The sequence below is a fragment of the Oryctolagus cuniculus genome, chromosome X, assembly GCF_964237555.1.
Source record: "Oryctolagus cuniculus chromosome X, mOryCun1.1, whole genome shotgun sequence".
Classification (NCBI taxonomy): Eukaryota; Metazoa; Chordata; class Mammalia; order Lagomorpha; family Leporidae; genus Oryctolagus; species Oryctolagus cuniculus.
The window spans coordinates 54,814,120-54,838,059 of NC_091453.1; the positions used below are offsets into that span (position 1 = coordinate 54,814,120).

Sequence of the window (23,940 nt, forward strand, 5' to 3'; positions counted from 1 at the left end):
CTAGCTTTTCCCTTCGGTTTTGCAGGGTCCCTAGTTATTGAAAGAACCTATGGATTGGCTGAGGGATGGTAAAATGAAAATGTAAAGAAGTCCATGTTTAAAGACAGGTTTCTATTTGTTTGTCACCATCGTCATCAAATGTCAGAATAGGTTTCCAGTTACCTGGGAAACAGTTTCTGAGGGTACTTGTTACCTGAAACCCTAGAGACAGTAATGCAATCACAATTTTATATTAATTGCTTGCATTCCCAAACCTCTCACAAAAGATAGGCAAATAATTCTGAACTTCTTATGAGAGATACTGTGGACTAATAATAAGTCTGATGAATTGTTTTACACTTCCAAATTTCCAGGAAAGGGATGTTTGAACCTGTTATTTAAATAAGAAAACAGTTTAGAATTGAAGAGTGTCACAGGAATTCCGTGAAAAGAACATGGTATGGTAAAAGCAAGAAAGCAAAAGAACATCTTAGCAGTCTAGGGAGTGCATGGCAAAGTACCAGGAAATGAGTCTGGGTGAACAGAGGCCTGATGGCAAAGGACCTTATATTAGAGTACTTCAAAAAGTTCATGGAAAATAGAATTAAAGGATGAGTTGATTTTGATGCAAAAATTTTTGAAAGCCATCAAAAATTTCATGAATAATGCATTGGGAAAAATTGTGCCTGGATTTCAAAAATTTTTGCACCAAAATAAGTTGGTTTTTAAATTCCATTTCCTTTGTATTTCATTCTCATTCTTTGTATTTGATTAACTCATAAGTTAATGCTTTATCCTGTAGCTAGTGAAGGGTTTTAATCAGGATGGTAACATGATCAGATTTGTATTGTGTATTAGCCTGCTGTGGCTTAAATAGGAAGGTTGGATTGGGGGAGTTCCGATAGGAATTATGAAGTTAATGCAATAGTTCAGTCATAAAATAAAGGCCTAAACCTAGTGGCAGCTGTGGCAATAGATCAGTGCTAGAAATATTAAGAAGATGGAATTGATAGGACTTAGTGACTAATTGGATGTTTCTATCTTATTATTGCCTTATTGACTGTAGATCGGAATGACCTCTTATTACTGAGTATATCATCATCAATAAATATTTATTCAGCATTTATTCTTGTTAGCAGCAGTCTACAATAGAGAAACCCTGGACTCTACCAATGATTTCTATTAGGGTTGAATATTGCCACTGTTATCACCCAGTTAAGGGATTATCCAGTGGTCTTCTAATTTTAAAAAATATATGAAACTATACAATAAATATTCTATGGAGATTGTCAGATGTAATGAAATAACATCTTACATTTTTATACTTTCAGAAGCATACATTATCTTGCTGAATATTAGTAACAATTTTCTGTGGGTATTATTAACTCTTCCTTATTAATGAAGAAGGCCCAAGCCTTATGGTAATAGATCCACAAACCAAACCATCATGTTTGGCTGTTGTTCTGCTCTGTCCACTAAAAGATGTCTCCTATACTCTCATACAAGATTTAATAAAAGTCTTTAGTCGCCATATAAAATCATAACATTGTTTGATTTACTTATTGTATTTATTTGAAAGGCAGAGAGATAGAGACTGAGATACTTACCCCCAAATACCTGCAACAACCCCTAGCTGGTGCTGAAGCCAAGAGCCTAGAACCCAATCTAGGTCTCAGGTAGGTGGCAGGAACCCACCTGAGCTATCACCTGTGACCTCCTAGGATGTGGATTAGCAGGAAGCTGGAAAGGAGAGTAGAGCTGGACCTGGAACCCAGATACTATGATATTGGACACATGCCTCCCAAACAGCATCTTAATGGCTATACCAAAAGCGTGCCCCATAAGTCATAAGATTTTAAATCATGAAAGACTACAGAGTTCTAAAATACCTACATCTAATCCTACAGAAGATTTCCTAAAACTCTTTTGAGAAGTTGTATTAGAATCACGTATACACATTCCTGACATGGAGTAACAGTAGTAAGGTTTTTGAATGAATTCAATATATTTTTATGGAAGTAATGATCATTGTAAGCCAACTTCTCTAATTAAAAATGTGAATAATATTAGAATACACAAGGAGCTATTCTACAATGAGATAAAATGGGGCAAACATTTACTCGCCAGATAAGCCAAAGAAAACTTCCCGTGCACCTAGAAATAGAACATGAAGCATTATAAGAGTTGCACACTGCTAGGGAACAGCAGCAACAGACAGGTCAACTTGGCCTGCAGCAACTTGACACTTAAGTGTCTGTCATAAAGCAGAGACAGAGGTACACACAATAAAAGCTGCTATAAATAGATGCTGTAGCCACAGATCACATGATAACACTATGTATGCCATAATTTTACCTAAGTGTGCATAGTATTTTGCAATTTACAAAGTGCTTTCTCTTACCTCTTATTATTTAATGCTCATGTCAACCCTAGATGATTGATATTACTTATTCATGTCCCCATATTTATGAGGAAACTGAAGGTGAAATATGATATGATGAGAGAGGCCACAGAGCTGATAGAATGGAGACCAAGCATAGGTTTTATGATTCCAAATAGAATGCTCTTTTCACTTAATTACATCTGAAATGTGGAAGAAACACTTGAATACTTTAAGTAAGCTCCAATGTTCTTTTTGTTTCTAGGAAATGCTAGAACTTACTCTCACACCTGCTTCTGCCTCTAACTAGAACATCTTTCCTATAGATTTTTAAAAATTTTCGATTAACATTTAATGCTATACATATTTATGGAGTATACTGTGATAGTTCAATATATGTATACAACATGTACTGATCAAATTGGAGTAATGAAGACTTCCCTTTCCTTGTCATTACTGTAGGTTTGGAGGCTTTAAAAAAATTATTTCTTGTCATTCAGGTTTCAACTCAAATGTCACTTGCTTAAAGAAGCTTTCCAAAAGCACCTTATCTAAAGAAGGCACCCCGCCACCACTGCTCCATGCCATTCTCTATCACATTGCCTTGCATTATTTCCCTTAAAGTCTTGCTATTCAAAATGTGATCCATGAACGGTTAACTTTGGCATCAACTGGGAGGTTGTTAGAAATACAGAATCTTGGGCCCCATGCTAGACCTAAAGATTTAAAATTTGAATTTAAATAGTTTCTCAGGTTATTCATATGCATATTAAAGTGTGAGAGGCACTTTTAAAGAACTTATCCTGGCCTCCTGTGCTGTGGCACACTGCTGCCTGCAGCAAGTCATCCCATATGGGTGCAGATTCAAGTCCCAGCTGCTCTGCTTTTTTTTTTTTTAAGGTAAACGAATTTCCAGTAATTCATATATACAGATTTAGGAACATAGTGATATTTCCCACTCTACCCACACTCCCACCCTTCTTCCTCCTTCCTCTCTTATTCCCTCTTAATTTTTACAATGATCTACTTTTAGTTTACTTTATATTCATAAGATTAACCCTACACTAAGTAAAGACTTCAACAAATAGTAAGAAGAAAAAAGACACTGTTCCTAAATAGTAGAGACAAGGGCTGATCCAGCTCCCTGCTGATGTGCCTGGGAAGAAGCAAAGGATACTCAAAGTGCTTGGGCCCCTGTTCCCACGTGGCAGACTCAGAGGGGACGCTCCTGGCTCCTGGCTTCAGCCTGGCCCAGCCCTGGCTGCTGCAGCCATCAGGGGAGTGAACCAGTAGATAGAAGATTCTCTCTCTCTCTCTCTGTGTGTGTGTGTGTGTGTGTGTGTCTCTGTCGTTCTGCCTTTCAAATAAATCTTAAAAAGCACCTATCATTTTCTGAAACTTACTTCTTTATTTTCATGTACATTTTTTAAAAGATATTTATTTGAAAGGCAGAGTAACAGAGAGAAAAGGAGAGACAGATGGACAAAGAGATTTTTTTTCCATTTGCTGGTTCACTCCACAAATACTCGCAACAGCCAGGGTTGAGCCAGGCTGAAACCAGGGACCAGGAATTCTATCTGGGTCTCCCATGTTGATGGCAAGGACCCAAGTACTTAGACCATCATCCACTGCCTCCCAGGATGCATTACTAAGAACCTGGATCAGAAGTGGAGTAGCAGGGCCTGGAACTGGCACTCTGATTTGGGATGCAGCCATCTCAAGTGATGACTTAACCTAGTGCACCACAATGCCTACCCCATCGTGTACTTAAAAAAAAAAAAGATTTGTTTATTTGAAAAAGTTACCAAGAGAAAGAGATCTTGCATCTGCTGGTTCACTCCCCAGGTGAGTGCAGGAGCCCCCAGCTGGGCCAGGGTGAAGCCAGGAGCTAGGAGCTTCTTCCAGGTTTCTCTTGAGGGTAGTAGGGGCCCAAGCACTTGAACTATCTTCCACTGCTTTTCCCAAGTCGTTAGTAGGGAGTCGATTGGAAGTGAACAACTGGGACACGATCTGGCGCCTTTATGTGATGCTGCTGTTGCAGGCAGCAGCTTTACCCACTATGCTACTACACCAGCCCCCATCATGTACTTTTATTTTTGAAGATTTATTTATTTATTTGAAAGGCAGAGTTACAGAGAGGCAGAGAGAGAGAGAGAGAGGGAGAGAAAGGGAGAGAGAGGGAGAGAGGGGTCTTCCATCCGCTGGCTCACTCCCCAAATTGCCACAGTGGCCGGAGCTGAGCTGATCCGAAGCCAGGAGCCTGGAGCTCCATCTAGACCTCCCATGCCAGGCAGGGGCCCAAGGACTTGGGGCATCTTCCACTGCTTTCCCAAGCCATAGCAAAGAGCTGGATCAGAAGTGGAGCAGCGGTTTGCGGGTGGGAGGGTGGCTATTGGGGGGGGGGGACCACTATAATCCAAAAGTTGTACTTTCGAAATTCATATTTATTAAATAACAGTTTTAAAAAAAAGTAGAACAGCAGGGACTCGAACTGGCACCCATATGGGATGCTGGCACTGCAGGCGGCGGTTTTACCTGCTACGCCACAGCACCAACCCCATCATGTACTTCTTTTTTTAAAAAATGATTTATGTATTTATTTTAAAGAGTTACAAATAGAAGGAGGGGGAGAGAGAGAGAGAGAGAGAGAGAGATGTCTTCCATCTGCTGGTTCACTCCCCAGTTAGCTTCAGTGGCCGAAGCCAGGAGCCAGGAGCTTCCTTCAGGTCTTTGCATGTGGGTGCAGGGGCCCAAGGACTTGGGCCATCTTCTTACTGCTTTCCCCAGCCATAGCAGAGAGCCAGATCAGAAATGTTGCAGCTGGGTCTCGAACCGGTGCCCATATGGAATGCCAGCACTGTGGGTGGCAGCTTTACCCTCTACGCCACAGTGCCAGCCCCCCCCCATCGTGTACTTGAGGGAAATAAAGTACTTTTACTAATTGAAAAAAAAATATTTTATCATACTTGAAAATTATGAAGGAAAACATAATGGATACCGTGTACCCACAATCCAATTTAGTCATATCTTAACATTCTATATTTGTTTTAGATCTTAAAAATAATCACTTAGTTCCCTGTGTTACTCCTCTCTAATCCTAATCTCTGTCTTTGTGGGTTTGTTCCTGTTTATTCCTTCATGTTTTCTTGGTGGAGTCTGGAAAGAAAAGGAAACAAATAGGCTTTCATTAATCTACCATGATTGAATGTCCTGCATATTTTATAAATCTAGGATAAGCTCTATGCCAAAGATAAAGACTGTACAAGAAAATCACAGGTCAATTTACTTATGAACATAAGTGAAAAACTTCTTTTAAAGTTGTAAACTGGGTGGGCATTTGGCACAGCAGTTACGATGCCATTTGGGATGCCCACATTTTAATGGGAGTGCCTGGGTTAGAGTCCAGGCTCCACTTCAGACTCCAGCTTCCTGCTAATGGGCATTCTGAGAGGCAGCAAGTGATGGCTCAAGTATTTGAGTCTCTGCCTACCACATGGGAGACCCTAGTTGAGTTCTAGGCTCCTGGCTTTGGCCTAGCCCAGCCCTGACTGTTGTGGACATTCAAAGAATAAACAGTGGATAGATGGAAGATTGTGTCTCTGTCTCTTTCTGTCTCTGTTTTTCAGATAAAAAATGAAAATAACTAAAGATTTTAAATGGTAAACTCAATCAGCATTGTGTTAAAAAAAAAAAAACAAGATGGTCAAGTAGGCTTTCATTCCGAACTCTATGTGTGTGTACATTTATATATACATATGTATACACATATACACATACCACACACACAGAGGATAATTTTAAATATTCCTGGAAAATGGAATTTAAAACAAATTTATTTTGATGCAAAAACTTTGAAATCCACAGAGACAAGGTATTTTAAAAGTTCATGGAAAATGTGTATTATGAAAAATTACGCATGGATTTCAAAACTTTTTTACACCAAAATAAACTTTTTACACTTTTAATTTTTTAAAATTTTATTTGAGAGGGAGAGACAGAAAACTCACATCCATTGGTTCACTCCCCAAATTCTGCCAGCAACCAGGACTGGCCCAAGCCAGGATCCAGGAGCCAGGAACACAATCCAGGTTTCCCAGATGGGTAGCAAGGACCCAGCTACTTGAGTCATCTCCACTGCCTCCTAGGGACATTAGCAAGAAGCTGCAGTCAGGAACTGGAGCTGGGAAATGAACTCAGGTACTCTGATGTGAGGGTGTGGCCATCCTAACAGGCATCTTAACTACTAAGCCAAATGTCCATCCCAAACTTATCTTTTAATTCTACTTTCCATGAATTTATTTATTTATTTATTTATTTATTTTGACAGGCAGAGTGGACAGTGAGAGAGAGAGAGAGACAGAGAGAAAGGTCTTCCTTTTTGCCGTTGGTTCACCCTCCAATGGCCGCTGTGGCCGGCGCACCACGCTGATCCAAAGGCAGGAGCCAGGTACTTATCCTGGTCTCCCATGGGGTGCAGGGCCCAAGTACTTGGGCCATCCTCCACTGCACTCCCTGGCCACAGCAGAGAGCTGGCCTGGAAGAGGGGCAACCGGGACAGAATCCGGCGCCCCAACCGGGACTAGAACCTGGTGTGCCGGTGCTGCAAGGTGGAGGATTAGCCTAGTGAGCCGTGGCGCCGGCTCCATGAACTTTTTGTTTCAAATGTACATATATATGTATATATGTGTACACACATGTATATATTTATATATGTATGCACACATTTATTACTATTAGAATTTCAAGAGAATACTATACCAAATTAGTAATTGATATATTTTTTAAAAGATTTATTTTATTTATTTGAAAGGCAGAGTGACAGAAAGAGGAATAGGGAAAGAAAGAGATCTTCCATCCATTGGTTTGCTCCCCAAATGGCCACAACAACCAGGGCTGGATCAGGTTGAAGCCAGAAGCCTGGAACTCCATCATGGTCTCCCATATAGGGGGCAGGGATGTAAGTACTTGGGCCATATTCCACTGCCTTCCCAGGTGCATTAGCAGGGATCTGGATTGGAAGCAGAGCATCTGGGAAACTCGAATCAGCGCTCCAGTATGGGATGCCAGTGTCGCTAGCAGCAGCTTAACCTCATGTGCCATAGTACAAGTCCCATTAGTTGATGTTTTAGAGTATGTTTTCCCCTTATTTGAGGAGAATAGTTTATTCAGAGTTTATTTTAGCACTACACTAGGTGCTTTAACTTATATCATCGGGTTTAATCCTCTCAAAGCACATGTAGAGTGGATTCTATTATAATCACCATTTCACAAATGAGGAAAGGAAGTTTAGGGCTTGCCCCAGTAGCTTGTAAGTGATAGAGCTGATATCCAAATTCCTCAGGAGGTCTGACTCCAGAGCATGTTATCACTATGCCATAGAATGTTTTCAACATAGTTGATTGTACAAAAAATTACATTTAAAATGCTTATGCAAAGTTTTACTATACTTTTAAAAATTTAGAAATTTTGATCAATGCTGCTGCTTAACTCTCAGGAGAAAATAGTTTTCAAATTTATAAATGAACAAGTTCATTTGCATGTCATACAAAACAATCATATTAATCTTTTTCATACATAATTCTAACTGCTGTTAATTATTGAGTGCTTACTCTGCAACAGGAACTTTCTACATGCTTTACATACATGATCTCATAATACTCTCAAAATTTGACATAGTAACAATCATTTTTTTCCTGCTGAGGAAAACAGAGGCTTGCAGAGGTTAAGGATATTGCCCAAGATATCTTAACTCAATAAGCAGCAGAACCAAAGCTCAAACCTAAGCCAGACTCCAAAGTGTATGCTGCCAAGCGAAACCATACTGCCTCTTTATGTGTCAGCGTCACCCATAAAAATCAGGGGATATGCCAAAGCTGTTTTCGCTGTCTTAATAATATGTGCAATCTCATATATGTAAAACAGTGACCAAGATTTTTTTATCACTCTCTGTCTCTCCTTCTCTCTTCATAACTCTGACTTTCAAATAAATAAAACTGAAAAAATATCGATAACATACTCAATCCTATCAACCCCTTTGTAACCAGCCTCATGAAAATAATTTACCAGATAACTCTCTCTAATTTTTCTCATCCTCTCACCCCACACTTAAGGGGGAAAATTATATGGGATATACATGCAAGAAGGTGGAAATCATGGGGGTCTTCGGAATTATGCCTATGAGAAAACACTTAAATTTAAGATCAAGTTGTAATGAAAGCATGTCCACACAATAAACTGCACATGAATGTTCATAATATCATTATTCATCATAGCTAAAAAGTGGAAAGGACTCAAATGTCCATTAACTGGTGACAGGATACATAAAATGTTGTATATCCATACAATGAAACATTATTCAGCTATACAAAGGGATAAAGTACTGTTAAATGCTACAAAACATATGGACCTTGAAAAGATGCTAAGTGAAAAATATCAAAAAAAAACCGTGATTCCATTTATATAAAATGATCAGAATAAATGGATTTGTAAAGATGTAATATAGATGGCGAAATGTTGAAGTGGCTGCTAATTGAATCTAATAAAGCTGTTTTAAGAAATTGAGTTGTACTACTTGCTACCTCCTTTGAAGTTTGGTAATTCAGACTGAGTTTCCTCAACCTTAAGTGGATATAATGGATATAGTACTATCCTTAAACAGACGTAATGCCTACTTCACAAGGTTTCTGTGAGGTTCAAATGAAATAATTACAGGGAATTGCTTTATACACTGAGAAATGCTAAACAAATTTTTTAAATTATTTTTAAGTAGTCTGTAGCTTTACAATCAAAGGCAGGATGAATTTAATTCCTTTTTCAGGCTCTCTTGATGACAGCATCAAAATATTCATCCTGATGGTTGGGTATCTTTTCTCTGTTTTCAAGACTAAATCCTTGCCCTAGTATGTCCATTTCCTTGCACTCTCAACAGAAATGGAGAACAGTTCAATATTATCTATCCCTTTCATCTACTTGAAGTCTTTTATTTAAAATTCCTCATCCTTGTCCCCAGCATCAATAAGCTAATCCAGTTTCAAAGCTAAACAAGCCCAATTTCTTTAACCTTTACTCATAAATCCTCATAAATTGAAATATCATTGCTCTTCATCTGATCCCTTTATATGTAAGAGATAAACAGGGCTGCAGGCTTAAAAGTAAGATCTGCCTTGGGGTCTATCTATAACAAGCATCTTTAAAGCAAAGGTCAAGAAAAGGATAAGGTATTGGGGACTGAAAGACATTTTATTTAATTTAAACTAAGAAGAAATCACAGGGATTACTATTTTCTAAGGTTTAAAGCAGCAGATGAAATCACAAAGGAAAAGACTGACACACATGTCAATGACATGTTAAAATGCTTGCAATATAATATAAATGGAAAGGATAAATTAACAAAAATTTTTGTATAGAGAAAAATTGAAAATGTAACAGCAGATTGGCGAACTTTTAAAAGTTTAATGGTTTTGTAATATTGTTTTATGCTTCTTATAATAAATATCCTATTAAAATGATGAAGAATTCATATATCATGGAATGTTCTTGAAGTAGAAATCATTCTATAATGTGATTCTGAAGACAGATTATTAATAAGATCAAGAAGAAAAATCATCAACCTAACACATAGTCAATAAAAGACATCTTAAGCTTAGAATTTAAATGTGATGCAAGCATGCTCACTCGGACTTACCCCTAATGGTAGAGCTAGAAACATGCCATGGGACTCCAAATCCCATTAAGTTGGCATGTACCAATGCCATCTTACTAGCTAAAGTTATCAGTTTAAGTTCATAATTGAACATAAAGATAGAATTGAGTGTCAAAGGGATCACATAAATAAGACCAGTGTCCGCTGGTCATAACTGATAGAATTAAAAAGGAGAGAATGACCCAACATGGGAAGCGGGATACACAGCAGACTCATAGAATGACAGATGTCCTAAACAGCACTCTGGCCTCAAAATCAGCCCTTAAATCATTTGGATCTGGCTAAAAAGCCCATGAAAGCATTTCAGGCATGGAAAGCCAAGACACTGTGGCAAAAAAAGGCCTAAATGAAAGATCTCTGTGAGTGAGATCCCAGTGGATAGAAGGGGCCATCAAAGAAGGAGGTATCTTTCTCTGAAGGGAGGAGAGAACTTCCACTTTGATTATGGCCTTGTCTAAATAAGGTCGGAGTTTGTGAACTCAAGAGGATTCCATAGCCTTGGCAGCTCATGACAAGAGCCTCAGGTGATTACTGACGTAATAAATAAGAGTGTCAATTGTTAAATCAGCAATGAGAGTCACTGTGCACTTACTCCCCATGTGGGATCTCTGTCCTTGATATGTTGTACTATGCGAATTAATGGTAAAACTAGTCTTCAAACAGTACTCTATACTTTGTGTGTCTGTGGGTGCAATCTGTTGAAATCTTTACTTAGTATATACTAAGTTGATCTTCTGTATATAAAGATAATTGAAAATGAATCCTGATGTGAATGAGATGGGACAGGGAGTAGGAGATGAGATGGTTTGTGGGTGGGAGGGTGGTTATGGGGGAAAAACCACTATAATCTTAAAGTTGTACTTTTGAAATTTATATTTATTAAATAAAAGTTTTCTTAAAAAAATAAATAAATGTGATACAAGACTTTCAATACTGAAACCAGAATAACTGCAAAAAAAAAAAAGAAATGGAATAATTGGTCATCCTAGTTTAGTCTTCTAACAGTTTTGCCCAGATTGATCTCTTATCCTTTTTTCCCTTTTAGATTCATGATGTACAATAATTAAAATTAACATAATTTCTAAAAACTGTGCCTTCCGGATGTCTTCCCTATATTTTATTTTTTTAAAAGATTTATTTATTTATTTGAAAGTCAGAGTTACACCGAGAGAGGAGAGGCAGAGAGAGAGAGAGAGAGAGAGAGAGGTCATCCATCCACTGGTTCACTCCCCAATTGGCCGCGACGGCCAAAGCTGTGCCGATCCAAAGCCAGGAGCCTGGAGCTTCTTCTGGGTCTCCCACACGGGTGCAGGGGCTGAAGGACTTGGGCCATCTTTTAGTGCTTTCCCAGGCCACAGCAGAGAGCTGGATCAGAAGTGGAGCAGCCAGGTCTCAAACCGGTGCCCATGTGGGATGCCAGCACTTCAGGCCAGGATGTTAGCCTGCTGTGCCACAGCGCCGGCCCCATCTTCCCTATATTTTAAACATTTCCCCCTTAATTACCAATTGAACTGTTATGGTTTAGATATGGGCTGTCCTCCAGAGGTCCATGTGCTGGAGGCTTGGTCTCCAGTGTGGTGGTGTTGAAGTGGTGGAACCTTTAAGAAATGGGGCCTAGGGGAAGATACTTAGGTCATAGGTGCATCAACCACAGAAAGGATTAATGCAAGTATTGTGGGACTAGATTCATTCTCATGAGATAAGAGGTTTTATAATGGAGTGTGGTACCTTTCCCTGAATCCATGTTCCATGTGCACCTCTCACTACTTTCATGTATGTTCCCACCATTTTCTTGTCATCTACCTTGAGACTGTCACTAGAGCCAAGCAGACACCAACACCATGCTCTTGAACATTCACAACTGTGAGCTAAATAAATCTTAAAGTACCAGACTTCAGGTATTCTTGGATAGCAACACAAAAGGAACTAAGGCACCAACCTATTTTGAAAAAGAAATTTAATTTGAGAAGAATGATACTGTGGTAACTGATAAAAATAGAAACGGCAGAGTTTCCGCTCAGTAGGGATAGAGTTGAAAAGCTAAAAATTGGCAGTTTGTATCTAACACTTTCTAGAAAAGAAGAAGCCTGTCAGAGCTTTATAGACTCCTCCATGGGGTTAACTCCATAATGGATGTCAGTATATAAGACTATGATTGTTTATGCCCCATTCCTTAAAGCCATTCAAATTCCTCTGCTCAGATTCTGTTGACCAAATTGCCTGCTCTTAAATCCTATTTTTTAAATTTTATTTATTTGAAGGGCAGAGTTACAGAGAGAGAGAGGAAGAGGGGGGGGCAGAGACAGAGAGAGAGGTCTTCCATCAACTGGTTCACTCCCCAAATGGCCACAATGGCCAGGGTTGGGCCAGATCAAAGCCAGGAGCCAGGAGTTTCTTCTGGGCTTCCCACATGTATACAGGGGCCCAAGGACTTGGGCCATCTTCTGCTGCTTTTCCAGGCTTATTATCGGGGAGCTAGATTGGGAGTGGAGCAGCCGGGACTCAAACCTGTGCGTATATGGGATGCTAGCACAGCAGGTGGTAGCTTAACCCACTGTACCACAATGCTGGCTAAAATCCTATTTTTTTGTTGTGAAGAAGAATAATTTAAATCAAAACACATAAAAGATAAAATGACTAGTTCCATCAATCCTTGGAAATTTTAACATACCTAAGCAATCACCACTTAGGAAAAGAAATAGAGCATTGCCAGATTCATAGAAGTCCCCAATTACATACATTCCCTTCCCCCAAAAGAAACCTAAAGAAATCCTTACTTTAAGTAGTCTTGTCTTATTTTCCATTTTATTCAGTGGAATCATACAGGGGTTTTCCATGTCTAGTATTTTTACTCAACATTCTGTTTGTGGAGGTAGATCCGTGTTGTTGCACGTAGCTGTATAATTTATTTTTATTAGCATGTATTCTAGTGTATAATATCACATGTGCTTATCCTTTTTCCTGTTTGTGGACATTTGACTTGTTTCTAGTTTGGAGCCATTGTGAATAATGCTACTATAAGTATTCTTTTTTAAAAATAAGATTGATTTATTTATTTGAAAGACAGAGTCACAGAGAGGGAAAGGCAGAGGCAGAGAGAGAGAGCAAGAGAGTGAGCTCAATCTTCCAATGGCCAAAGCCAGGAACTTCATCCTGGTATCCCATGTGGGTACAGGGGCCTAAGCACTTGAACCATCCTCTGCTGCTTTCCCAGGCACATTCACAGGGATCTGGATAGGAAACAGAGCTGCCAAGACTTGAACCAGCACCCATATGGGATGCCGGCACTGCAGGTGGCAGTTTTACCCACTGTGCCACAGCACTGGCCCCTATAAGTATTCTTATATGAATCCATTGGTGTACCTGGGCATGTACTTCTGTTGTGAATAAACCTAGAAGTAGAATTGCTGAGTCACATGTCCTCACTGGTACTTGATTTTTCATTTTATACATTCTGTTGATGTACAATGGTGTATCTACACCTTCAATTTGTATTTTATTTTTGCAATTTGTACTTTCTTTAAAACTCTTGAGCACTTTTTCATAATTATCAGCAATTGGGATGCTCTCTTTTGTTATCTTGTTCAAGACTTCTACTCATTTTAATCATGTTTTTATTTGGAAGCATTTTTATATATTCTGATGCAAGTTCATTGTTGGTTCTATGTGTTACAAAAATCTTCTCCCATGCTGAATCTTCTGAAACTGCATGTGTAGCTTTGATAGAACTACTTTAGTATTATTACTCTTTAAATGATTCATGGATGCGAAATATATGTCTTTTTATCATCTTTCAGCAACTAAGCACTATATTAGACCCATAATGGGGATCTAAGCAATGTTGTTTTTAAAAAATATTTATTTATTTATTTGAGAAGTAGAATTACAGAGAGAAGGAGGGACAGAGAAAGGTCTTCCATCTGCTGGTTCATTCTCCAAATGGCTGCAATGGCTGGATCTGGGCCTATCTGAAGCCAGGAGCCAGGAGCTTCTTCCAGGTCTCCCATGTGGGTGCAAGGGCCCAAGGGCTTGGGCCATCTTCTACTGCCTTCCCAGGCCATGGCAGAGAGCTGGATCGGAAGAGGAGCAGCCAGGATGTGACTCAGTGTCCATATGGGAGGCCGGTGCTGCAGGCGGAGGCTTAGCCCACTATGCCACAGCACTGGGCCCCTAAGCAATGTTTAATTAAATCATTGAAAATATAAATGAATTAATTTCTATGTAGTTTTTGAATGCTATGCTCAACTTTGCATGTGTATTTAATTTTATAATTTCACAGGCAGTTTTCAAATAGCATTATGCAGTATTTTATTTCTACAAGCTTTGAAAGTATTCAGATATACAATAGTTCTGGGTCTAGAAAGATTGGACCTTTAACTGATAAAAAGAATTGACACATGGGGTCAGCATTCTGGCACAATAGGTTAAGACTGATGCTGGCAGTCCATATGAGCACTGGTTCAAGTCCCGGGTGCTCCACTTCTGATCCAGCTCCCTGCTAATGTGCCTGGGAAAGCAGCAGAGATGGCCCAAGTGCTTGGGTCCCTGCACTCACGTGGAGACCTGAGCTCCTGGCTTCTGGCTTCAGTCTGACCCAGCTCTGGCCATTGTGGCCATTTGAGGAATGAAACATCAGAAGGAAGACTTCTCTCTCTACCTCTGCCTCTCCATCTTTAAAATTAAAGCCAATAAGGGGCCGATGCTGTGGCACAGTGGGTTAATGCCTTGTCCTGAAGCACTGGCATCCCATATGGGCACTGGTTCAAAACCTGGCTGCTGCACTTCCAATCCAGCTCTCTGGTATGGCCTGGGAAAGCAGTAGAAGATGGCCCAAGTCCTTGGGCCCCTGAACCCATGTGGGAGACCCAGAAGAAACTGGCTCCTGGCTTCGGATCAGTGCAGCTCTGGCCATTGCGGCCAACTGGGGAGTGAACCTGCGGATGGAAGACCTCTCTCTCTCTCTCTGCCTCTCCTCTCTCTGTGTAACTCTGACTTTTAAATAAAATAAATAAATCTTTTAAAAAATTAAAGCCAACAAGTTTCTAAGATGACAAGCCGTACCTGGTATGAAAAAAAAAAATTAGTCGTTTCTTAGGACGCTGAACTTATGATGCTAAAACCAGGATGGCCCTGGGCAAACTGAGATGGGCAGTCACCTCATTTAGCCTTACAATCATTTTGATCAGAATAAGCTTATTTTAAGTTTTATTTTGGAATTCCTGTGCAATAACTAAAGTTAAAATGATTTAAAATCCTATATCTTTGAACTTCGTTCTTTGTATTTTACATATTTCCTCACCTCCCTTTTGCTAGTTACCAATGTGGCAACAAAATTTGCTTTGCTATTCTTTATTTTTTCCTCTTGACCTTATTCTTGTGTGTGTGGAGCTGGGCGGGGGATGGGGGAGCTGTGAGCTGGATGTCTAGCAATTATGCTACATACTCCTCTTGGATGCTGAGTGATGATGTTGCAGTGTGGGTTTTTAAAGAGACAGTGTACAGCTTTGAACAGAGAAAGAACAGGTGAATCGAAAATACCCCCACTTTTTCCTAAATGTACATTGTGTGTTATTTAATTCACTTAACAAACTTGTATATCAAGGCACTGTGCATTAAAAAAAACACTGTTAACAGGTACGAAAATGAAATGCTACAGTAATGGATCTTTGTCCTTTAAAGAACCCATAGCATATCAAAGGGCATAGAAACATAAATAAATAAATAAATAAATAAATAAATAAATAAAACAAAGCAGAACAAAAGAAGTACCAATTAGAAGAATAAGCAAAATGGTGTTGGCAAGAAAGGGAAAAAATAATTCTGACTGAGAGGAAGGGGCATGGATCAAAGAAAATATCACATAATGAAAAGCATTTGAGCTGAGTTTTTGAGGGATAGAATTCCAATAAAAGGAAAAGTATGTAGACAGCATTCCAGGTTAATGAACCAACAAAAGTGAGAGTATACAATATATTTTCAATATAGTGAAAAGAATGTAGTAAGCAGATGAAGCTATAATAAAAGTAGAAAAGAGGGGCAAGCATTTGGCACAACCGTTAAGATACCACTTGTGATGCCTGAACTCCATATAACAGTGCCTGTGTTCCAATTTTGGCTCTGCTTTCAATTCCATCTTCCTGCTAATGTGCACCCTGGGAGGCAGCAGATGATGGCTCAAGTACTTGGATCTCTGCCACCCATGTGGGATACCCTAAGTGAATTCTAGGCTCTTGGCATCAGCCTGGCCCAACCCTGGCTGTTGTGGACATTTGAGGAGTGAACAGGGGGTGGAGATCTCTGTCTGTCTGTTTCTGTCCATCTGTTTCTGTCCCTGATCTGTCTCTCAAATAAATAAAAAGTAAATTCAAAAAAGGAAAGTAGGACAGGTAAGATTATGGAGGTCTAGTGATAATATTAGTAATAGCTAACACTCAGCTCTTATACTAAGCATACAGTATGATCTCATTAACTGATACATCAACTCTATGGTGTAGGTAATATTCTTAGTACCATATTATGGAGGGGGAAATTGAGGTACAGAGAGGTTAAATAAATAGCTTCTGACATAACAAGGAACTGGTCCAGCAAAGATTCACTCCCAAATCTATGTTATTAATAAGCCTGTGTTCTTAACCATTAGACTCTCTGACTTAAAGATTTTGGAATTTATTTTGTAAGTGATGGAGACTCATTAGAGTAGGAGAGTGAATATGATTCATCTTGTGTTAGGAAGCCAACTGATAACAGTGAAAATGTTAGATTAGAAGGAAGACAGCCTAAAGACAAGGAAACCAGTTGGTAGACTATAGCAACAGTGTAGTTGAGAGATGATGAAGGACTGAAAAAGGATATTGGCAGAGGAAATGAGAAGGAAGAGAAAGATTTAATATTATGGGGATGTATTGGATAGCATTAGGTGACTGTTCAGATGGGAAGCATAAAAGAAAGCAAGGGGGTTTCTAATCATGATAACTGGGAAGATGGTAATGCATTTAAATGAAAGAGGAGACATGAAAGAGGAATATGTCTTGGGGTACCTGGTGGAGAGAAGGATGGAAGGGGGTGATGAGCATGGTCTGGAACATGTTGTGATTGAGGTCCTGCTAGCGTATACAAAGATAAATTGGTGTCTAGAGTAAGGTGACTACTTTTTTAAAGTTCTTTAACCAGAAACGCATGAGACTGCAGAATTTCCATCATAAAATATTCTCCACTTAAGTCAAGGTAAAAATTCATTCATTTTACTTGGCATTTTAAACCATGAAGGGCTACTATATCATGACTGCCACTATCTAAAGGGCCCAACATTCATCAGTTGCAGGTTGCATAAAAGTGATTTCAGAGTCACATAATCTGCAGTACAACTTCTAGTGCCTAATATAGCTCCTCGAATGTTGGCAATCATATTGATGGTGATGAATTTGAATTTTAATATTTCCATGGGTTCTTCTAGAAGCATTTGTTCTTTTGACAGATTCAGTAATAGTGACCAAAAACAGCATTTGAAGACATTTTCCCACATTGCCAAATTCAATACCTTGGCTAAGAAACCTATCAATAGCTATTGAAGATATATGTATTTAAAGTGATAGAACATAAATGCAGGTCACCTAAATAAAAATTGAGAAAATGAAATGACTACTACTGAGATAAACACTAGCTGAATTAAGTTTCTGGAGAATTTTGATGATCAAGAAAGAAAGAATTTAGACATAATGAAATAAAAGATTTCCTGAGTGAATTAATAATGGTGAGTCTTTACATACTGCAAACTAATCCTCATAGTAGGCCAGAAATCTTAGTCCTGCACATACTAGGTTTCTCTTTTTATAGCATGTTGTATTGAAATATACTTCATGTAACATAGAATTCACCATTTTGAAGTATATATTTGTGGGGGTAGGAGTTTGGTAGAACAGTTAAAAACCACTGGCAATGCCTATAAAAGCCAAAGCTGGGCCAGGCAGGCTAAAACCAGGAATCCAGAATTCCATTCAAGTCTCCTGCTATTGCAGGAAAACTGGTGAGATGAGTCCAAGTTGGTGTCCTGGTGTCAATGACAATTTATGAGACTGGATGCAGCAGCGAGAATAAGTGAAATTTTATTTGAGTAGGAAACAGAGAAGTTCCCAGTAAAGGGAGAGATGGAGAGAAGAGAAAGAAAGTCAGAGACAGAGAGCAAGCTGATGAAGTCTCTCAGTCTAGGGGTATTTGTATGTCTTTAACATTGTCATCTCCAAAGAGCAAATGTAGTGGTTATACATTAGCTATCATTAAGGCAGGGGCAGTCTTCATGGAACCTTTTCTAACTTATTCTTGTCAAAACCTAAATCTTTTTTTTTAACTTTTATTTAATGAATATAGATTTCCAAAGTACAGCTTATGGATTACAATGGCTCTCCCCCCCTCCATAACTTCCCTCCCACCCGCAACCCTCCCCTTTCCCTCTCCCTCCCCCCTTCCATTCACATCAAGATTCATTTTCAATTCTCTTTATATACAGAAGATCAGTTTAGCATATATTAAGTAAAGATTTCAACAGTTTGCACCCACATAGAAACACAAAGTGAAAAATACTGTTTGAGTACTAGTTATAGCATTAAATCACAATGTACAGCACATTAAGGACAGAGATCCTACATGAGGAGTAAGTGCACAGTGACTCCTGTTGTTGCCTTAACAAATTGACACTCTTGTTTATGGCGTCAGTAATCACCCTAGGCTCTTGTCATTTGTTGCCAAGTCTATGGAAGCCTTTTGAGTTCGCTGACTCCGATCTTATTTAGACAAGGTCATGGTCAAAGTGGAAGTTCTCTCCTCCCTTCAGAGAAAGGTACCTCCTTCTTTGATGACCTGTTCTTTTCACTGGGATCTCTCTCACGGAGATCTTTCATTTAGGTTTTGTTGTTGTTGTTGTTGTGGTTTTTTTTTTCTTTTTTTTTGCCAGAGTGTTTTGGCTTTCCATGCCTGTAATACTCTCATGGGCTTTTCAGCCAGATCCGCATGCCTTAAGGGCTGATTCTGAGGCCAGAGTGCTAAAACCTAAATCTTGTCTTCTGGCAAATACTGTTACATCCGAACTGCATCCTGTTTTATTCAGTGTGTATGTGCTGGCAAAGAGCTGCAATTTCTATGTACTGGCAAGCAACTGTGGGATAGAGTTAGTCTGGCCAGCTTCTAGTCCTGGCCTCCCTCATCACATGGATGGTAGGGGTCCAAGTGCTTGAGCCATGTCCTGTAACCTCCCAGGATGTGCACTAACAGGAATCTGAATCAGAAGTACAGGAATCTGAATCAGAAGTGCAGTAGCTGGAACTTGAACCAGGCACTCCAATATGGGATGCAGACTTCCCAAGTGGCGACTTAACCACTGTGCCAAACATCTACCCCTTATGTAATTTTAAAATTAACTTTGTTCAACATATGATAGAATTTTAATACACATTCTGTTAAATGAGTAAATTTAATTATATAGAGCTTACAAATGAGAAGTTGAGTGAATTACTGATTTAAAATTAAAATGCTGGATCCTTGTTTCTAGCAGTACAGTGGTCTAGCAGATTAAGTATCTTTACCAATTTTCCTGCTGAAAACTAATAATGTTGGATAAATGCATCAATTAATTCAAAACATATTAAGAAGTTATAAGAAAAACAAATGATTGGAAAAGCCAACAGAGGAAAGTAAAACATTGAGCCTAGCTTTCACAGGGAAGTACTTGCTAATGCCAGTTAAATCAGGTTTTAGTTTTCACAATCTAGTGGAATGTGAGGAAACAGGAGAAAAAGCCAAGTGTTTATCACCAATGAAAGTAAAAAGTAGAGTCATTTTAAAGTTGAGACCCCACTGGCTATCCCTTCAAAGAACAATTAATCATGAATAAATCTATCTCCCTCTCCATTCACTGACAGAATAAATTGTCTGAAACATTGCCACACAGTGAAAAAGGAAAAAAAAGTCTCCACTGAGTCTTCTTAAGCTAAACCCAGTAATGACATCCAGATTTACACTGTGTAGTGAATTAAAATACTCCAAACCAAGAATTTCAGTTTGTAACAGCAAACACAAATTTCTCTGGAGAAACCCACTTTCATTCTATAACTCAAAAATCAACACAGATCAATTTCCAAGAAATATGAAATCACAGCAAAAAGTTACAAAAATTTAAGGACATGAGGCAATATGAATGAGAGTGAGAAAATGCAGGCAGCAGAATCAGATTCATGGGGATGTGCATTTGGTGCAGCAGTTAAGATGCTGCTTGAGATGCCCACATCCTTTAACTGAATGCCTGGATTTTAGTCCTAGCTCTACTTCCAATTCCAGCTTTCTGCTAATGCACATCCTGCAAGGTAGCAAGTGACAGCTCAAGTAGCTGGATCTGTGCCAGCTACGTGGAAGACTTGGATTGAGTTCCAGGCTCCTAGCTTCAACCTGGCCCAGTCCCAGATGTTGCAGGCATTTGGGGAGTGAACTGGGGCATGGAAGATTTCTGTTTCTCTTTCTGCATCTCTCTGGCTTTCAAATATAAATAAATAAATTTGAAAACAAATCAGACCTATGAAGACTCAGATATTCATATTAACAGATATAAAATTGGAAATAAAAACTAATAATTGAAGTAAAAAACATAAGAAACGACCAAACAACACATATGTCTGACATAGAACTTGTATCCAGGACATATAAACACTCCTAAAACTAAATAAGAAATGGATGAAAAAGAAACCCAGTAATAAAAAAGAGACTTGATACTTTACAAAGTCCAAATGCATTTGAAAAAGTGATTGATATCATTAGTCTTAGAGAAGAGCAAATTAAAACCATATACACACATGGCCAGTGCCGTGGCTCAATAGGCTAATCCTCCGCCTTGCGGCGCCGGCACACCGGGTTCTAGTCCCGGTCGGGGTGCCGGATTCTGTCCCGGTTGCCCCTCTTCCAGGCCAGCTCTCTGCTGTGGCCAGGGAGTGCAGTGGAGGATGGCCCAAGTGCTTGGGCCCTGCACCCTGTGGGAGACCAGGGGAAGCACCTGGCTCCTGCCTTTGGATCAGCGCGGTGCGCTGGCCGCGGCGGCCATTGGAGGGTGAACCAACGGCAAAGGAAGACCTTTCTCTCTGTTTCTCTCTCTCTCACTGTCCAAAAAACCATATACACTAGAATAGCTAATAAGTAGGGTTGCCCTGGAGCATAGGGCACGTCCCAAAGCTGTGGGTGGAGCAGGCTCCCCAGCTCTACCATAAATGCAAACCACCTACCTGGGAAAGCCTATTGGATCATGGGAAGAAAAACACCCTAGCTGATATTGCAGTTACAATTATGCCCCTTGCAGCATGTGGTAGTAATCACCTAATACCTAACTGTCCTGACTGCCCAACGTTCCCTTACAGTGTATGTAATAAATCTAACTCTTCTCACTCTTTGTCTCTGACTGCTCTGGTGAATTCTTTCACCAGCCAGAATGCCAACCTGAATTGGTCACTTCCTGCAACATTTTGGTGGCCTGTAGGGGGACTTCTCTGATCACCAACCTCCAGTGTGTGGTGCAATAGGTAGCTGCAGCTTAATCAGGCAAACCACACATGCTGTTGGCTCCTAATCACTCCTAGCCTTCTTTCCCCTCTATTTATGATACTCAAAGAATATATTTCCAGTGTTGGGGCAACTGCCAATTCCTGGCCAGGGTCACTGTCTGGTGGAGTTGACAGGTGCCCATTCTCAGATGCTTAGCACCCATCGCCCTTAGTGGTGAGGACTCACTCCATTCCATGTTATCAGGATCTCTTTGTTCTTCACAAAGAATGAAAGCCCACTGTTCTCCCTCCTTTTTTGGCTGACCCTCCCATTTTGGAACCATCCTGGTTGAAAGACTTGATGCTTCGAGGAGGGGCACACCTAGTTTTTGTCTGTTTTCTTCTAGACCTGGAGTGGCTACCCAGCACCAGAGAATGTCCATCTTAAGGAGGAAACATTGGGCCTTCTTCTTGGCCAAAGAAGTGGGTGGAATGCCTCCATTGAAGTAGACACCCATTTAAATTGAATGTCCCCCTTCCAGCAGGACATCCTGGGAAGGGTTTACATTGGTCACCCCTTAGTTGGGCTGGTTTTTGCCCTTCAATCAGGCTGTTTCAAAGAACAGGGCCATTGCCTTAATTGGGATTAGTTTAATCCTGAGATCCAAAAAAAGAGAAGTATTTAGTTTTCCATTGTCTAGTCTCAATATAAATTTCCAGAACAACAGGCCTGGCCCTTAAATGGAACTCTTAGCTACAATACTGTCCTTCAGCTTGAGCTCTCTGTCAGTCTTTAAGATAATCTCTTGTGTTCTCTGTTCTCAAGCAGTTCTGACTACTTGGGAAAACTGAGTCTTGAAAGAGCTAAGATTGTTATCTTGAAAAATTCCAGAGGCTACTATAGCTCCCATATTTTCCATCTCAGGTCACTTTGGGTGTGGCAGATAACAACATGGAGTTCTTAGACACAGGAGGCACATACTGTACTCTGTCTTTACTACTAGGGTAGTCTGCAATCCTCTTTATCTTTACTCATACATTTTTTTGTCCTGCCAGACCACACTCAAGGGCCTTTCAAAGATCTTTGAAGCTGCACTTCCAAGTACAGGCCCAGAGGCCAAAAAGGGACAGAAGTTTAGTAAAACTATCCGGGGGCTTATTTTCTTTTTTAAAAAAATTATTTATTTATTTGAAAGTCAGAGAGTGAGAGCGAGAGAGAGCGAGAAAAGAGAGAGGAGAAAAAGAGAGAGAGAGAGAGAGATCTTCCATCTGCTAGTACACTCCCCAAATAGCTACAGTGGCCAGGACTGGGTGGGTGTGAAGCCAAGAGCCAGAAGCCAGGAGCTTCATTATTGTCTTTACAAGTGGGAGTTTGGAAAGCAGTATAAGGAGGCTTTCTGGGATTATGGAAATGTCCAGTAACTTGATAGAGGTACAGGTTGCATGTTGTATCCATTTGCCAAACTTGTTTTTTTTTTTTTTCATTTTCAATTATCTTTATATACAGAAGATCAACTTAGTATATACTAAGTAAAGATTTCAACAGATTGCACCCACACAGACACACAAAGTATAGAGTACTGTTTGAAGACTAGTTTTACCGTTAATTCTCATAGTACAACACATTAAGGTCAGAGATCCTACATGGGGAGTAGGTGCACAGTGACTCCCATTGTTGATTTAACAATTGACACTCTTATTAATGACGTCAGTAATCACCCAAGGCTCTTGTCATGAGCTGCCAAGGCTATGGAAGCCTTTTGAGTTCACAAACTCCCACCTTATTTAGACAAAGCTATAATCAACGTGGAAGTTCTCTCCTCCCTTCAGAGAAAGGTACCTCCTTCTTTGATGGCCTGTTCTTTCCGCTGGGATCTCACTCACAGAGATCTTTCATTTAAGGTGTTGTTTTTTTTTTTTTTTTTTGCCACAATGTTTTGGCTTTCCATGCCTGAGAAACTCTCATGGGCTTTTTAGCCAGATCCAAATGCCTTAAGGGCTGATTTTGAGGCCAGAGTGCTGTTTAGGACATCTGTCATTCTATGAGTCTGCTGTGTATCCCACTTCCCATGTTCATTTGCCAAACTTATACAGCTAATATTAGTGTATCTCAATGTAAATAAATGTTATCTTTAAAATACCTATGAAAGTAATGAAGGTGACAGTGGAGGCAGGGAGTCAGGCAGATTTAGATAAAACAAGAATGGAAGAAGTTTCAAAGGTGTAACTGCATGATAGATATTTGGCATCCAGTTTACTATTCTGTTTACTTTGTAAATGTTTGAAATTCATCATAATAAAAAGCTTAAAAAATTAACTGGAACTGATATAACAGCAGTTTTGGTAGAAAAATAGTAAACCAGATG

General features: G+C 39.6%; 1 protein-coding gene across 1 annotated transcript in view; it reads left to right on the plus strand.

Moving 5' to 3' along the window:
- The window catches only part of UPRT (uracil phosphoribosyltransferase homolog), a 126,512-nt gene that overhangs the window by 626 nt on the left and 101,946 nt on the right, over window positions 1–23,940 (plus strand). The window lies entirely within an intron of this gene.